Below are 14,809 nucleotides of genomic sequence, written 5' to 3' on the forward strand. Positions count from 1 at the left end.
CAAAAGTTGCATTTTTTCATTTTCTTTCAAAAGAGGAGCACTTTGTGGTCCTTTGCTTCATGTCCACATTTGAAGCAGAAATTATGTACGAGGAACCAGCAACAACACATATCACAGTACACAGCCGCTGGGTACCTGTTTGCTCCCCCTACACCAAGTCCCAAATTCAAAAGCTAGCTTCCATTCTGTGCTGCGAGTGACGCAGGTCTCCTGCCTGCAGCTGAAGGTTCCCTTGGTTTTGACGCGGCCTCTTTCGGTCCCATTCTGCTCCAGCCACTCTAGAGAGGACGGCAGAGGATGTTCTAAAAACACGGGGCCCCTAAGTTTGTAAATTCCTTGAAAAGGTTGGCGTTCCCACACCGGGAGTCGAACCCGGGCCGCCTGGGTGAAAACCAGGAATCCTAACCGCTAGACCATGTGGGAGACGACGGAGGTAGCCTCGCGATCTGATAGATTGAGTCTTTCTCCACCGCTTCCGCTCCCTCCGCCCCGCCCTCTCACCCGCCGCGCACTTCCTTCTGCGCATGCTCGCACCGAGCGGGTTTAACCCGAGCGAGGCCTCGCGCGCTGCCGCCTTCCGGCGACCTGGTGACCCGCGCTCTGTGTGCTCGCGGGCCGTTTGTAATCTAACCCGGTCTCCTGGTCCCGGATTCCATGTCGACCCTGACGTGGACGCAGATTGGATGCGCGATTGTTCTTCATTCCTCTCTAGAACCCCTGCAGAGCACAAAAGGCCTGGTGTTGGGCGGGCGGCGGCTCGCGGAGAAGCGGGCGCCGCGCCTCCCCCGCGCCGCCCCGCCGCGCCCGGCCTGGCGTCCGGCCTCCTCCTCGCCCTGCTCCAGGCCGGCCGCAGGCACCTTCCCCTCCCCAGGAAGTTGATCTTTTCCCTGAAGAAACAGAAATCGAACTGAGGGCTGCCTGGAAGCCCGGAACATTCCAGGCTCTGTTGACTCAGCGGCCCAAGGCAGGGTTTGTGTCCCCGAAAGCTGGCCGCGGTGGGCTGTGAAGGCAGCTTTCACGGGTGGAAATTCCTTGTGGCTTCCAAACCCGGCCTTGACTCGGAGCAGCGTTTCACTGGGTACAGTTTATGCTGCAGCGTAAGTTTATGTGTGGATTAGGGCCGCACAAAGAGCCACTCATTCGGACTGGCCGGTGTGCCAGAGCCGTCTCCGTGCGCCTTGTGGCTTGCGCTGCACACGGTCGTTTTTACTAGCAACAGACACTTTGGAACCCTTGTAAAAGCTCTTGCTCCCCACCTGACACAGGGACTTGGAAAGTCCTCGCGGCCCCTCTGACTTAGAGCTAAGGCTTCAGTGTGACACTGCATCAACTTCAAAAGGTGGGGAGGAGGACAGACCCCAAACAAACTGCTCTGCTGCGCACGATGAAGCTCCCTGGCGCCAGTAACCAATGCAATAAAATTAAAGCTTAAAGTCCCTCTGAAGAAACGCTGGAAGCCTTGATGGCAAACCTGTAATGCATGTTAGGTGCTTTTGATTATTCTGCTTAATTCATGGCGTGTGTACCTGTGAGGTCGATAAGTCTCATTCACATTCTAGGTGGATCTTCCTTAAAGGTGTATTATCTTTGAACGGTTTCACATATTTATTTTTTCAATCAGTGAGACAGCAGCTTTCCTTTAGAGAACATCTGCTTTGGACACCAAAAACATCCTCTCCAAAACCAATTCATCAATTACAGGCCACTCCGCATCTGAGCCTCTCAATTAAGGACCCATTTTATACATACTTTTCACTCTTGTATTTCCATGTGGTGGTAATTTTTTAAAAAGTATCTTACCGGTTTTAAAGGTTAAAGTTCTCAGTGTAACTTGCACTTTGGAAGGTTACATCCCTAGGATGTAACCAAAATACAAGTTTACTTTTTTTTTTTTTTTTTTGTGATCTCATTACTAAAACCCAGTTGTGGATAATATGCTATTTAATAACTCAATTCTAGATAGTTTTTCTATCACTATTCTGGATCATTTTTCTCCTGCTCTCAACCCCACCACCTCACTCCTAGTTTGGGCATGATTTCAGGCTAGAAGTAGAGGTTGCTGGGTCTAGCTTCTGTTGGCTCACAAGAGCCAACTGTGGGCTTCTCTTCCTGACTCTGTTCCATGACATCAAAATATAGCCTGAGTTAGTCACTGAGAGCATTTATACCATGGAAATTGGCAATTGCTACAAGACAGGGTTTTTTTTCCCCCCTTAGAAAAATGAGCTGGTTAAAAAATAGTAATATGTCAGTTTAAATATTTATCACAGCAGGGTTGATTCTCCTCTCGCTTCTTTCTTTGGCCTTCCACTCTTGGAGGCTCTGGGGCCTTCCAAGATTGGAGTGTAGGGAGAGAAGGAGAAAGAGAAGACAGAAGTTCCTAACAGACTGCTACTGTCCAGTCCGGAATCAGCTTCCTGCTTTCTGGGTTTGCACTTGTTTTAGGGCTGACTTTGTTTTCTCAGTATACTTGCTTAGGCCCCCTTGCAAGGAAGCTAGCAATGTTTGGCCTCAGACCAGTGGTAGTAGGGTCTTTGGTAGCTTTGTTAATTCACATCCCCAGCCCCACTGGCCAAATGAGATCCCAAATGAGACCTTCAGGGACTGGGAGTCTGAATTCAACAAGCCCCTCCCTGTGAATGATTTCAATGCCACTACATTTTGAGAAACACTGATCCATCAGGCTGTAAGCTACTTTTGGTCTCTTAAAAAGCCCATGATCTCAAAGCTCAAAATCTCTGATCAGTTTCCACCACTTTCTTTGGTTGCCCAAAGACCTGAAAAAAGATAGCTTCTGGTTGTCTTTTAAATACAATTAAATTCTCTGGCCCAGGCTCCGACTCCAGCCCTGGCACACCCAGCCCCCCTTGTCACCTTCCCTCTGCCTCATGAGACCCTTTGCTCTGCCAGCCTCTTGCCGTATCTGACAGCCTCTTGAAACGTCCTCAGGTCCTTACAGTCAAAAGGAACTCCCATTTATTCCAAATGCCAAACCACAGACCTTAAAAAATAGTGATAGAGGCTTTTGCCTTGCTGCTATTATTAGTTATCTAATAAGAAGGTCCATGAATAAAAATTAGATTTCATAATCTCCTGAGAACCTAGTCCTGCACTCAATCATTCTGCCAAGTAGTTCTTCCTTTTATCTAACTTAAATGCTTCCTTCTCTACTTCTGTGTAAAAGCTGCAGCCTTTTACCCACCAGTATGAACAAAATGCTGCAGCCAGGATGGAGGACAAAAATATTTTTTACAGTTTAACCAGACCAGTAAGTGAACTGCATTTCTTTAGCTCTGTGTGTGTGCGCGCATGGACACACACAACCTTTCTGTTGACACAAGGAATAGTTTTTCTTGTTCCTATGCATCTAAGGCTGATTCCTTCTGGGCAGCTCTCCCATTTTATCCACCATTTGATACTTGAAAAAAACCCAAACACACTGTACTTGCCAAATGTCTACGTTAGCCAAAGCGATGTGGGGTGTGATTCAGGCCTGTGCCTGCCAGTCATTTATGGGTAAAGATGGTTTCCATTTCAGTAGGCCAAAGAGTCACCTTTTTAAGGGCAACAGAAATAAAGACCAATTAAATTCCACTCTTGCAAGGAGAGCTCTGACCAGCATGGCCCCTCAGCCTTTGGCAAAGTTAAGCTCAGAGCTCTTCTGGGTAACAGCACCTGGCCCTGCTCCCTGGGCAGGGTGAGTCAATCTTCATGGCCTAACACCAGGTTCAGTTTCTAAAACTGGATCTGATCTCAAGAGATCACTGGGATGACAGAGCTTCCTCAAGAGCTTGTTTAGCTCATGTAACTCTGTTGCTCACCTCTATCATAAATCTATTGTCTCCTCTTTGTCCTATGACTCAGGACAAGCATCCTTGAATGCCTCACCCTGGGTCAGGAGCTCCGTTAGTGGGCCACTCTTATATCCTGCTGCCCTCCCCGTGGTGAACTGTACGCTCCCCAGAGGCAGAGTCTGGTTCAAATCCTTTTGTAGCCTCAGCTTCTAGCACAATGCTTAGCACACATAATTACTTCATGAATCAATCTTTTCAACACTTAATAAATCTCAGAGGAATAATCTTGATTTCTACCTAGCACCTAAACTGCAAAGCAAACAAGTTGAGAATCTCAGAGGGCCATGATCTTACTATTTGAATAACTACAAATTAGAAATCACATGACTGGGGCTGGGGATTTAGCTCAGCGGCATAAGCACCTGCCTTGCAAGCAGGCAGTCGCGAGTTCGATCCCTGGTACCAATAAAAAGGAAAAAGACAAAAAAAAAAAAAAAAAGAAATCACATGACTGTCTTCTAATACAACCTCACACCTTCCCCCAAGGTTTTTTCTTCATCAGTCTGATAGCACATCTTGCCAGACCATCATCCCACTGACCATCATCTCTTTTTCCTACTGATGTCCCCAGACCAGGAGCAAGATGTGCTTATCTCATTTTTCTGAAGGAACACTCTCAATAATGGGGATCCCAGATGTTTAGGGACCTAGCATCTTTAAAAACTTACCCATAGTGATAACTTCTTGCTCCATGCTACCATTGCTCAGATATTGAAAACATGGCTTCTAAAATAATTTGTTTTGCCCATTGTATGCTAGGAGGAAATCAATTTTGGCCTTGTATGAGGTTAAATCTACATCTAATTCATTTCTGGAATTCCCACCAGTAGTTCTGAGTTAGTGACTTTTCTAAACTCATTTTATTCTTTCCTTGTGAAATAATCGATCTCAATTATCATCCGTGGATCTGTAACCAGAGATATGTCAAGTTCAGTGTTCATCATGGCACCCAGTATATATTTGACGGTGCTTGATATAAAAAAAAAAGCTATTACATGTAGGATTCACCCTGTGCCATACAATTCTGTACATTAAACCTAACAATGACCTAATGAGATCAGTATAAATTACTATTTTATAGATAGAAAGTGGAGAAATATGGTAGTTAAATAACTTGTTCAAAGTCCAACAAGTTATAAATCATAGTTGGAGAATTCATATCATGCATTTTGCTCCGGAATCTGAACTCTTAATGTTGTCTTCATACATCTTAATAAATCTGCCTGTGCTATCACAAACATATTGCATAAAATACGAGGCTGTTATTAATCATGATAATCCCCTTAAGCAACAATGACAACATACATTCTGAAGCTCGATGATATCTTCTGGAGAGAAAGAGGAATGTGCTGTGCGCTGGCAAAAAGAGACATTTCATGACCCAAGACATCATAGATGTTGACATCAGCACAAAGAAATCATCCGCCCCATCCCTTCTTCCTCAGTATCCACTATTCTTTACAAGTATTGCCTCTTTTGTGACTGTTCAAACATAAACAAAGGTTTCCCTCTCTCAAAAACCATGACCTCTGACTCAAGGCAAGCACCCTGGGACTCCACTTCAGGGCCTTTGTACTTGTGTGTGGGAGGGAAGAGTTTTCCAGACCAAGGAGCCATCTTTATAGCTTGATCCTTCACCTTTGTCAAACCCTTTAGGAATTATGCAGACAAAGAAATCTCATAATTCCTTCCTTAAAGTAAGGACTTTGCCATTGTTCACTGATTAACTGATTCAGGCAGTCAACAAATCAGGCCCAAAGATTCATGAAGCATAAAACACTCTCACAGCTACAACCTACTTGACAGTCTAGTTAGTGGCAGCTCTATTCTCCCAAGAGGTTCACATCAAAAACTCTGAAACACTCTTCATTCTCATATGCATTCTCTCTCTCTTCCTCCTTCTCTTCCTCCCTCTCATCTCTCTTTCTTTACATCTAGTCACTCCAAAAATCTTTCAGACCCAGAATTTGATCACATCTCTCACTGCTATGGCCAAACCATCATCATCTCCTTCGTGGATTGCTAGAAGAATCTAACTCCCGCTTTGGCTGCCCACCTGCTTCTAACTGAAGCCTGGTTTCCAGCAGAGGGAATCTGATAACCAACGTCAGTTCTCCCCTCAAAAGCCTCCAGCAGCTTCCCACTAACACATTAAATCTGCTAAAAGGTAGAGTAGGTAAAAACCTCCAAGATATTGGTATAGGCAGACTTTATGAACAAAACCCAGGTTGCACAGGAACTATCACAAAGAGTCAGCAAATAGGATCTCACCCTACTGAAAAGCTTTTGCACAGCAAGAGAAAACACCAACAGAGTGAAGAGACAATCCACAATGTGGGAGAAAATGTTTGCCACCTCAGAAGGAATGGCTAGTATCAAGAAATCAACCAATAATAAATGCTACAAGGGCTGTGGGGCAAAAGGAACCCTCCTCCACTGTTGGTGGGAATGCAGACTGGTGCAACCACTGTGGAAATTAGTGTGGAGATCCCTCAAAAAACTAGGTTTGGAGGTTCCACACAACCAAGCTATTCCCCTTCTAGGTATCTTCCCAAAAGAATTAAAAACATCATATCAAATGATATATGTGCACCCATGTTTATTTTTTTATTTTAAAGAGAATAAAACAAAGCAAAACAGATCAGAACAAAACAATGCAAGCAACACAAGATTTCAAAACAAGACAACAGGAAATCAATAGTGATTGCCATATTGTCTCTTGTTTTCTTTGAAATGGTTTGCACCCATGTTTATAGCAACATAGTTTACAATATCCCGATCTTGGCAGCCTAAATTTCCATTGACTGGGGGATGGATAAAAAAGATGCAGTATTTTTATACAATGAAGTACTACTTGGCCATAAAGAATGATAAGCCGGATACTTTTATAGGTAAATGGATGCACTTTGAGAACATACTCTTTAGTGAAATAAATAAGACACACATGTGCAAACATCATATTGTTTCATTAGTGTGATAAGCTGAAAGAAAAACATGTATATGTGTATGTATATGTATATAAAAATAGTTAATATAATTATGCTACTGATTTCTTTAAGTTTGCTAAAGAGAAAGATTTGTACTGGTATTGTTGAACAATTGAAGGCAGGTGTCTTGTGCTCTGGCTGAATGATTTGGGGATGACAATATGCAGAGTATGTTCCATTGTTACCTCCTGATTGATGTGCTTTGAAATCTTATTGTAGTTTTTTGTCTTCTTTCTTTCTTTATATGTTTTTAATAAAATGAATTTGAAAAAAACCTACTTAACTGATGTAGGGAGCCGAGTGACAGGCATTGCTGCCTAGATGTCTCTCTCTCTCTCTCCTATGGGCACTGCGTCTGCCTACATTAACCATAATCCTCTTCTGCTTACGTCACTTATCCGGATGTGATGGTAACCCTGTTGTATTCATCTGTTTAACCTCTTCCTGTCCCAGCTCCCGCCCTTAGCCTATAAAAGGTGTGATTATTTTCTCAATAAACCGGAGGCTTGATTGGGTTAACATCAACTTGCCTTCGTCTCTTTTTGTCTCCCCCATGTCTTTTATTTAATCCCCGTTTCTCCTCCAGGAGTTCCGAACTTGTTGATCTGCAGGCCGGATCAAGTGGCGCTCAGCGTGGGAGCCCCTGGCACGGAGAAGTTAACGAGGGAGCCGTTCGAGACACAGCCGGCTTAAACCGAAAGTGAAAGCAAATTGAACCAGAGACCTCGGCCGAGGAATGAGTAAACTGAATCAAGGATTAAAGCTTAAAGCAACAGGACATTAAATCAAGTGCTGAGACCTGCGCAGACGACTACCCGACGTCCTGCCCGAGTCACGGTGAGTGAACGGCAACCCCATTTCCCTTTCCCGACATGGGTCAAGTATTGAGCGAACATGAACTGTTCGTCGGAGGCCTTATAAAGGCATTAAAGACAAGAGAGATAAGGGTTGAAAAACAAGAATTATTACAGTATTTTCAGTTTATTCATAAGGTTTGCCCTTGGTTCCCCCTAGAGGGTTCTATAGATACCAAGAGGTGGAATACAGTAAGAGATGTTTTAAAAGATTATTATAGAGTTTTCGGTCCAAAAAAGGTTCCTGTGACCACCTTTACATATTGGAATTTAATTTCTGAGCTGCTTGCCCAGAGGCATGCAGACCCTCAGGTTGAGGAGACAGTTGCACTGGGTGAGGCTGCCGTGCGCGACTCCATTAAATCTACCTCAAAACCGTCCTCAGAAAAATCTGAAGCCTCTGATTTCTCAGATGCAGAGAATGATGGCCTGTTAGAGGTCCTTGTACATGGTGATCTGCCACCACTTCCACCTGTTGACATGATCAACAGGTCCCAGGATGGCAGCCCGCTACTCGCTGTACCTCCATGGCAAATTGGGGATTCATATAAGCCTTTAGAAACAACCTTAACTCTGAAAAGCTTGCAGCCGCAAGGCAGCTGGTGCAGGACCAGTTAGATGCAGGCCACATTGTTCCTAGTAATTCCCCTTGGAACACACCTATCTTTGTTATCCGGAAAAGGTCAGGAAAGTGGAGGCTGCTACAAGACCTTAGGGCGATAAATAAGACAATGGTCTTAATGGGGCCCCTACAACCAGGCCTCCCTTCACTCAGTGCCATTCCTTTGGGATTTTTTAAAATTGTCATAGATCTTAAAGATTGCTTTTTCTCTATTCCTTTACACTTCATGACTTCCAAAAACTATTGGGAGATATTAATTGGCTCATACCATTTTTAAAACTAACAAAACATGATTTACAGCCCCTTTATGCGCTGCTTCGGGGAGACATAGATCCAACTTCCCCCCGAGAGCTTACACCTGATGCCAGGAGAGCGCTCAGTAAAGTAGAAGAGGCTATTGCTCAACAAACTGTTTCCTTTATGGACTACAATGAGCCTTTACAGTTTCTCATTTTTAATACAAAGCTTTGCCCTACAGCAGTGTTCTGGCAACAAGCTCCCCTCATGTGGGTCCATTTACCAGTCTCTCCAAAAAGAACACTTTTGCCTTATTTCCAAGCTGTCTCAGACCTAATAATCCAGGGTAGAAAGCAGGGAAAATGTTACTTTGGCAAAGAACCAGATATTATCATTCAACCTTTTACAAAAGACCAAATAGATTGGCTACTTCAGAGTACTGAAGTGTGGCCTATTGCCTTAGCTTCCTATTCAGGGACTATTGACAATCATTACCCTCCAAATAAGCTAGTTGACTTTGCTAATCGTCACTCATTTATATTCCCTAAAGTCACAGCTTCACAACCCCTTCCGGGTGCCCTGGTTTTATTCACTGATGGCTCATCCTCTGGAAGAGCTGCTTATGTATCTCAAGACAATGTTTCTACCCTCCAGGCAGATACTTCCTCTGCACAATTAGCAGAGTTAGAAGCTATTCTTGCAGCTTTTGCTGCTTACTCTGACCAACCATTTAATTTGTATACTGACAGTGCTTACCTTGCTCAGTCTGTTCCATTATTAGAGACTGTTGCTATTATATGTCATGCTTCCCCAGCTGCAAATCTGTTCAAACAATTACAATGCTTCATACGGCTTCGCCGTCATAAGTTCTTTATCGGTCATCTGCGAGCTCATTCCAACCTCCCAGGGCCTCTTGCCCAAGGAAATCATTTGGCTGATGTTGCTGTACGAGCACAGGTTTTTATGGCTCAGGACTCCAAGGTGTCTGAGGCCCAACAAGCCCACCAGTTACACCACCTCAATGCTCACACCCTCCGCCTTCTCTACAAAATTACCCGTGAGCAAGCCAGACAAATTGTAAAAAATTGCCCATCTTGTGCTATCCACTCACCTGTTCAACACCTAGGAGTCAACCCTAGAGGTTTAATTCCTAATGCCTTATGGCAAATGGATGTTACCCATTTCAATGAGTTTGGCAATCTAAAATATGTACATGTCATTATTGACACTTATAGTGGCTTCATTTTTGCCACTCTCCAGACTGGAGAAGCTGCTAAACACATTATAGCCCATATGCTGTCAGCCTTCTCAGTTCTGGGATGTCCTCAACAGCTCAAGACTGATAATGGCCTGGCTATACCAGCACCTCCTTTGCTCAATTTTGTAAAAGCCTTAATATCCTTCACACTACAGGTATACCTTATAATCCTCAGGGACAAGGCATTGTTGAACGTGCGCATCGTTCTCTTAAATTCACCATAGATAAAATAAAAAGGGAGACATGGTACCCCACCCGGGGGTCCCCTAGAAATGTCCTTTCACATGCTCTTTTTATTTTAAATTTTCTGACCCTGGATGCTTCAGGCTGCTCCGCAGCATCTTGGTTTTGGCATACTCAGACTCAAACACGGTTTGCATCTGTTTTATGGAGAGACCCACTAACCAATGTGTGGAATGGCCCTGATCCAGTCCTTATCTGGGGACGAGGTTCAGTGTGTGTTTACTCTCAACAAGATAGAGAAGCTAGATGGCTACCTGAACGCCTCGTAAAGCAAGTAGACAGTTCTTCAAAGACCCCATGTAACGCCCAGGAATAATGTTATTTCCTGAGGCACAATCCCCTGTGTTCTCTTACAGGTGACACATCTCCTTAGAGCCTTATGCTGCTTAACCAGCCTTCTTGAGCCACACCACACCCATGGTGGATTTTGACCCCTGCCAAACAGACTGCAACTGCTGACAGCCATGCACAGAACCCCATGACTGTGGAAGAGGCTCTTCTCGGTCTGGAGGAACATACGCCAGCCAAATAGACTGCATCCAGTGTTATACAAGGCATGCTCCAAGACACAGGAGAATGACTTCATACAGAGACACCAACAAATGACTGTCAACCCCTTCTCCTTGATTTTGGGGGGGGGGAGTTTTTCCCTTACCTAGTCCCACTTTTGGGTCCCCTAGCTGACCTATTGTTTCTCATTTCTGTGAGTCTTGTATTTTTCAGAGGATTATGATGTTCATTAATAACCGGATAGACGCATTTATGGCAAAGCCCATTCAGGTACACTACCATCAGCTGGAGATGACAGATCAACAAACCTACAGGGAAGGAATTCCCACGAGTGGCCCATATGATGATGCGGCCTGACTGCCCTGGGGCAATGGACAGGCAGTCAGAGACGGGCAACTAGGACATGCATGTTAATTCCAACGGCCACCTAAGACAGGCACAGGACCAACTGCTGTTCTGCAAGCCCATGACGGGTAAGGCCTGGTTGGGTTCATGCAATGAGGTCCTTGACCTAAGACAGACGCTGTCCTCACAGGGCCTGCCATACTCTTAATTAAATAATATAAAAAGGGAGGAGATGTAGGGAGCCGAGTGACAGGCATTGCTGCCTAGATGTCTCTCTCTCTCTCTCCTATGGGCACTGCGTCTGCCTACATTAACCATAATCCTCTTCTGCTTACGTCACTTATCCGGATGTGATGGTAACCCTGTTGTATTCATCTGTTTAACCTCTTCCTGTCCCAGCTCCCGCCCTTAGCCTATAAAAGGTGTGATTGTTTTCTCAATAAACCGGAGGCTTGATTGGGTTAACATCAACTTGCCTTCGTCTCTTTTTGTCTCCCCCATGTCTTTTATTTAATCCCCGTTTCTCCTCCAGGAGTTCCGAACTTGTTGATCTGCAGGCCGGATCAAACTGAGACTCTATCTATACCCCAAAGAATGTGAGTTTCATGAGTCAGGATTCCATATCAAATCTTGCTTCCTGCTGATCTGTCCCTGCCTAAACAGATTATTTCACAACCACAGTGTCAAATAACTGATGTGATAACAGGGCATAAGGAAAGTCAATACCAGGATTTCTCATCATTCAGATGGTAATTCTATTCCTTTCCCAAAACCTGTTAGCAGCTCATTTCCTGCTTTCTGAGAACAGAAAGGCAGCTTTGCTTCGAACATCTGGAGCCCAGAACCTTAATCAGTGCACATAATAAAGTTAGAAAAAGCGAATTTAAGGATGTATTAGAATTCCTCTTACAGTCAATATATGATGATTTTCCCTGTATTGTTGTGAGGCATATATTAACTGAAACTTGTCAAGTTAGGAAGCGAGAAAGTAGGCATTGCCCCAAATTTTAAGCAAATGTGATTTTGGGTGGAGAAGCCACTCACTAGAACATGCAGGTAATTTCCAAGCAGCTGATAGATAGACAATTCCCTCTCACTAGAAACTATTGAAAAAATAATATCTTTCTTCAGATAATATAAAGGTGATCAGGACACACAAATGAGTACAGGGTAAGTCATTACTGATCTCTGATCCTAGAAGAATTAAATATCCTCTTAGCAATCCTTCTAAAATCAAATGCTCTTCAGACTACATCAGAACAGTATCCTTTCTTTTCCTTTGCCTTCTCTGTTGGTGTCTACTCTTTCTACTATACTCAATTCCTAGTGACCTCAAAACGCAGAAACTCATGCGCGTTGTGGCTAATCCACCTTCTCCTACTAGTTCCCTCAGTAAAATGGAAAACCAAAGACAAGCGATGCTTGTTAAGGCAGAAGCAGAGGTGCAAGGTAGATGCTTTGCTGCAGAATCAGAAAAAGCAGTAGCAGGATCCCTACGGAAACCAAGACGACCAGCCAAACAAGAAACCCAAAGGCCACTCCTTCAGAGCTCACTATGGAGTGAGGCAGCCATCATTGGGGTTTGGCTAGAGACCCAAAGACAGCGGAGGAGTAGAACGCTTTACAGTGGAAAGCAGGGCATGGTTTCAGGCTTGCTCTGTTAGAGGCTTTTGCGTCTGGAAAAGAAGTGGGCGCCTAAAAAGTGGCAGCCTGTGGTACTGGTTTGTGGTCTGTCTTTGCCTTTCTCTGGTGGTTCTAAGTTGGAACTGAGGACAAAACTTAGGGAAACTCAGTTACTAATCAAGTGCTAGACATCTGGGCCTATTACACGCATTGCTGTTTAGTTTTCTGGATTGTTACGGGAGCTAGTCGCAGGACTTCCTCTAAGTCTGAATTATGCCAGGCTGGCTTCCTAAGTGTTTCCAGTAGGTAAAGGGTTGGTTTCCTGGAAAGGCTGTTGCAGATCATGGATCAGAGGTCTGTATTTTGTGCATGATCTGGTCCTTGTCCATTTTAATAAATAGTCTCTCCTTCCTGAGAGGGTCAAAAACTCCTTTTCAGGACAACACACCATTCACCTCCAAATCCTTCCTTCAGCTTGCTAGCCTGGCCCCTCAAAGCTGAACGCTTCCTTCGTCTTCCCTGTAACAATCCTTTTACCTTGTCTATTAGAGCAAGATCTCTCCTTCACAGCTAAAGCCACTTTGAAACTACCTCCATGTGGCGTCTAATGATTGGCCCAAGTGCCCTAGTTCTTTTTTTCTTTCTACATGTTTAAATGTCATTCGTTTATTTACATCACATAGTACTGACATAAATAAAAGTATGTCTGTTTCCCAACTGTTGAGAATAGTGCCACATAAAGGGAGGTATTTAGTAAATGGTTCTGAATGATCAATGAATTACATATACTTCAGCAAAACTGAGAGCAACTCCAGGCAACTATTTGGAAGAATTTCAGATAATCTATTGTCATAATCTGTTTTCTGTTGCTATAAAAAAAGCACTGCTTACTATAAAAGAGTGAGATAAATATTTATGCATATATATATATATATATGATTGAGGATCAAAAATATTCAGGGGGAAAACTGTGTGTGTGTACTGAATACATATAGAGATCTAACAAATTTTGTCATTACTCCCTAAACAATGCAATGACTATTTCCACAGCATTTTTATGATGTTAGGTATTATAAGTCATTCAGAGATGATATGGGAAGATCAGGGATATAGCTCAGTGGCGTAAGTGCCTGCTTGGCAAGCACAAGGTCCTGAGTCCAATTCCCGGTACCAAAATAAATAAAGTATATGAGAGGAAGTGTATGAGTTATAAGTAAATGTATGTTGTATTACAAGTAGTCTAGGAATGATTTATAGTACACAGGAAGATGTGCATACTATTTTGTATAAGGGATTAGAAAATGCAGATTTTGGTATTTAAAAGGATCCTGGGACCAACCTCACTTAGATACCAAGGGACAATTGTATATAAATCCTAATTAAATTAAATTCTCACTTATGATAACTAATAAACTAAAAGCCGCACTGTAGAAACAAAAATGAAATATTCCATATTCATAAATCAGAATTACAAAATAGCCTGGGTATAATAAAAGCTAATGTAACAGTATCCCATGATGACAATAATGACATAGTAAATACAATGAGCAAAAGGAAAAACCCTAGATGAAAATAAACTTCTGGAACACCTCAAATCTGCAATCATTCACCATGAAAGTTTGATGTGGCTCAAGCTTTTGTGCAATACTCCAGTTCTAGCACCATAATTAAGTTCCATCCAATTAAAATAAGTGGATTTTTAAAAAACTGCCCATAACTTTCAAATACTTACATAGTGTGTTATATGTTTATAGTCTAAAAGTTGCTGTTCTAAATCATTGCTCTCTGTTGAAATTTTTGTGTAGTTTATTTGGATTCAAATTTTGGAATCAAAAAGTGTGGTCAGGAAGATCAACATCAAATCTTCAGGGATCAAACTCATGACCTTGTGCTTGCCAGGCAGGTGCTTATGCTGCTGAGCTAAATCTCTAGACTGTTAAGACTGTAAAACCACTCCATTAATTTCATAAGCTCTTAGTTCCACTCTGTTTTCTTTCTCTTCTCTGATCTTCTCTTGAATTAAAAGTCCCATCACCTCCCTGGAACTTAGATCAGGTCCAGTGGGAACAAACATCACTTCTCACTTGCATCATGCTATACACAACCTACAAATCAGTTCATTTACCAAAGCCATGTGGGTTACATATCATGGATGAGACATAATCAAATAGCTGCTGTTTTATTTCCTAAAATTTATCAGTCACTATTAGGGTGAACAGACACAGGAATCTGCACCCATTTTATGACAAGCCCATAAAATTGCATGTAATCTATCA

The 14,809-nt window shown here is 43.1% G+C and overlaps 1 long non-coding RNA gene and 1 other non-coding gene across 2 annotated transcripts; one reads left to right on the plus strand and one right to left on the minus strand.

Moving 5' to 3' along the window:
• Positions 1-351: 351 nt before the first annotated feature.
• Trnae-uuc (transfer RNA glutamic acid (anticodon UUC)) lies at positions 352-423 on the minus strand. The gene has a single exon. It is a non-coding gene; the product is annotated as a tRNA-Glu (tRNA).
• Positions 424-6,766: 6,343 nt separating this feature from the next.
• Positions 6,767-11,381, plus strand: LOC134471999 (uncharacterized). Its single transcript, XR_010041824.1, has 2 exons — positions 6,767-7,678; positions 10,412-11,381. It is a non-coding gene; the product is annotated as an uncharacterized LOC134471999 (long non-coding RNA).
• The last annotated feature ends 3,428 nt before the right edge of the window (positions 11,382-14,809 follow it).

This window comes from Cavia porcellus, unplaced genomic scaffold (assembly GCF_034190915.1).
Source record: "Cavia porcellus strain 051 isolate PalLab524CR breed Dunkin Hartley unplaced genomic scaffold, mCavPor4.1 scaffold_21, whole genome shotgun sequence".
NCBI lineage: Eukaryota > Metazoa > Chordata > Mammalia > Rodentia > Caviidae > Cavia > Cavia porcellus.